Source organism: Trachypithecus francoisi, unplaced genomic scaffold (genome assembly GCF_009764315.1).
Source record: "Trachypithecus francoisi isolate TF-2019V2 unplaced genomic scaffold, Tfra_2.0 Lachesis_group16, whole genome shotgun sequence".
Lineage (NCBI taxonomy): Eukaryota > Metazoa > Chordata > Mammalia > Primates > Cercopithecidae > Trachypithecus > Trachypithecus francoisi.
The window spans coordinates 41596653-41600349 of record NW_022681461.1 but is presented as its reverse complement, the minus strand read 5'-3'; the positions used below and the strand labels follow the sequence as shown (position 1 = coordinate 41600349).

General features: G+C 38.5%; 1 pseudogene across 1 annotated transcript; it reads left to right on the top strand.

The window, feature by feature from the left end:
* Window positions 1-1152: 1152 nt before the first annotated feature.
* On the top strand, window positions 1153-1637 carry LOC117098576 (annotated as a pseudogene). The gene has a single exon (XR_004443474.1). The product of XR_004443474.1 is annotated as a 60S acidic ribosomal protein P1-like (transcript).
* Window positions 1638-3697: the final 2060 nt, after the last annotated feature.

Here is a 3697-nt window from a genome sequence, read left to right as displayed (position 1 = left end):
CAAAGACAAACAGAAGATAAAATAGTTATAATAGCATAGCAGAAGGTCTCTGGACTTGTGCCTTGAAAATGTGCTTAACCTCTGTACTGAAATATTCTTATTAGATCAGGGATTTACTTAAGGCTTTGAAAAGTACATTTCCTGGCAATATCTAAAAATATATAAAATGCATTTCTCATATTTCTCTTGAATTTATCCAAATGTTCTTAATTTTCTCCTCTCTGCAGAGATTTGGTTTAAAATATGGTTAGAATTCAACAACTAAATTAAAGTTGTATGTGGTTAAACTCTATTCTTCTTTATTATTATGTGTTGTCATATGGATCACAAGTTAAATGGATTTTGAGCAACATACCCTCTATGGCTTAGAACCAATTGTCTCCTCAACAGGAAACAGAACCATGTGACTGGGAACATCATTTTCACTTTTAGGTAGTGTGTATTAGTATGAACATATTAATTAAAAGACCTGTTAGATCCCCCAACTGTGCGACTTACTAACTCTGCAACCTCGAGGAAGTTACTTTTCTGTCTATAATATGGAGATAACAACAGGGTGCAACTCGGAAGATTGTGGTAAACATTACACGGCATCATTAAAGCTGTTAGAGCACTGTCTGTCACATCACAAACACTATGTACATATTTGCTATTACAATTAAGCAATAACCTAGGTGGTTCCAAGGGTCTAAACAGGAAAATCGTAGTCTATTAGGTATAATAGATGCATAAAGGGCATAAATGTAGAGGCACATTTGAAAGAGTAGAGATTACCTAAACATTTTAGTTAGCTGGCAAACAAAAAGAAAGAGTCAAGACTTGTTGAGATGTTTTCTTTTAAGCATTTAGTGCCCAAGCAATCTTCTGGTACCTAGTTTAATGGAACCTGGGGGTTGAGAGCAGGCAGGCTCCTTTAGGGAGAAATTTGTCAGTATAAATTAAACCATAATGCCCATGAGCCCTTTAACTTATCTTTGCTTATCAAGCTCTCCCATTCCCTGCCCAGCAGTTCTGAAATGTCCCATTCTTTTCCAGTCCTTTAACCAACACACTCAACTTCACTCCTTTAATGAGTTCTATACCACTTCATACTTCACTGAAAAAAGTAAGATGACGATATTGAAACTTTACAGCAGCTATATAAAGTAACCCCTTTCCTCAGCTGCCGCGAAGGTGCTCGGTTCTTCCGAGGAAGCTAAGGCCGCGTTGGGGTGAGGCCCTCACTTCTTCCGGCGACTACCACCGCGTCCGGCAGCGACAGCCCCACACTTGCCCACGCTATGGCCTCCGTCTCCGAGCTCGCCTGCATCTACTCGGCCCTCATTCTGCACGACGATGAGGTGACCGTCACGGAGGATAAGATCAATGCCCTCATTAAAGCAGCCGGTGTGAATGTTGAACCTTTTTGGCCAATGTCAACATTGGGAGCCTCATCTGCAATGTAGGGGCTGGTGGACCTGCTCCAGCAGCTGGTGCTGCACCAGCAGGAGGTCCTGCCCCCTCCACTGCTGCTGCTCCAGCTGAGGAGAAGAAAGTGGAAGCAAAGAAAGAAGAATCCGAGGAGTCTGATGATGACATGGGCTTTGGTCTTTTTGACTAAATCTCTTTTATAATGTGTTCAATAAAAAGCTGAACTTGGCCGGGCGCGGTGGCTCAAGCCTGTAATCCCAGCACTTTGGGAGGCCGAGACGGGCGGATCACGAGGTCAGGAGATCGAGACCATCCTGGCTAACATGGTGAAACCCCGTCTCTACTAAAAATACAAAAAACTAGCCGGGCGAGGTGGCGGGCGCCTGTAGTCCCAGCTACTTGGGAGGCTGAGGCAGGAGAATGGCGTGAACCCGGGAGGCGGAGCTTGCAGTGAGCCGAGATTGCGCCACTGCACTCCAGCCTGGGCGACAGAGCGAGACTCCGCCTCAAAAAAAAAAAAAAAAAAAAAAAAAAAAAGCTGAACTTAAAAAAAAAAAAAAAGTAACACAAAATCATGTTACTCTGTTCTTACCTATCCTCACTCCTTCCTGCCTGCTGTCAACATAACTTTTATACATCCTCTCCACAGTCAGCTCATCTGGGCCATGCTCCACAATATGCTCTCATCTTCTTTGTTTGAGAAAATGTTCCCATTGGACTCGATCTTAATTTTACAACTAGCTACAAATATAAAATCATCACCCCAATGTACATTTTGATAACATTTTTCATTTCAGAATAGCTTTATATTCAGAAAACAATTGTGATGATACTAGAACATTCCTGTATAGCCTATACCCAGTTTCCTCTACAATTAACATCTTCCATTAAGATGATAGATTTGTCACTATTAATGGACTAAAATTAATACTTTATTTTTAACTAAAGTCCATATTTTAATCAGATGGATGTACCAGAATATAAGTAAACATGTCTCTATTGCTGAGAATGTAGGTTGTTTCTAAGTTGCACATTTTATGAAAATAGTTTATGAAGGGATTGGAAAATAGGAAACTTTAAATTCAGTCATGCTGTTTTAACATTTTAGTTCCAAATCTATAGATTAATCTTCATCACAACACGTTTGATATTATTGCTTTCAGAACTTCATTCTAACCATCTCCCGCTTTGTGGACAGCAGCATGCCTACTTGGCTAACAAGGAAGGCCTACATGTCATAAATTTATTCCATCTTTATTTTGTTTCAGTGGAAAGCTACAATTCCTTAACTACTTGGCTGATTGTTGTCCAGATGTCTTCTTTACTCTGTCATATCATCTTCTATTAACATGGTCTTTAGCATTATTTCTCCTTCAGTTTAAGTCTTCTTTTAAATTCTGTAGCACAAAATAAACTCAAGCTGTGCTTGTGAAGTCTGTCCATACAACCATATCCTTCCATTACAAACCAGGAAATTTTGGTTGAGCCATAGGTCCATGCTACTTAATGTGGAAAATTTGCACCCTAAGAGATAACTGTTCCCTTTCTGCTTTCTTCCTCATGTGTTCAAAACATCATGCAAATTGGTAGAAGATTGTAATATTTGGGGATGTGAACTTGTGCCTGTTTTTTGAATTTTGTTGAACACCACTCCCCTCTTTTCTCCTTCTTCTACTTTTTATTCCTCTTCCTCTTTTTCTTCACTCCCTTCTCTTTCTTCTTTTCTCCCTATCTAGTTTGGGCTAATTAGATTTGTTCGATATTAAAGAGTAAAAGATAAAAAGATCCCCTACCATAGATTTTTAAAAGTTTTTATGTTACCTAAAAATCAATCTCTAGCAGGTAAGTTTTAGAATTTTATTATTAAACAGAACATTATATTGTGAATAAACAATATTAGAAGAAATGCTGTTTCTGTGGTTGTGAAAATTAAGTTCTTTTTAAATTAATTTTAAAACATTAACATCAATTTAGTAATTAAATGTGCACCGTATTTGTCCTGTTCTTTTTTTTAACTTTTTTATCTAGATATACTTCCCAGGAATATTATGTGATCCAAGCAGGGGTCTGCAAACTATGGCCTGTAAACCAAATCCTGCCCTTGGCCCTGTTTTTATACAGCCCCAAGCTAAGACCAATGTTTACATTTTGAAAAAATTACTTAAAAAGATATGTGGCAGAGATTGTCCATTGCTAGCAAAATCTAAATATTGACTATGTGGCTCTTCAAAAAAAGTTTGTAAGTATACCAACCATCTCTAGGATAAATGTAACATTTTCTTTCCAC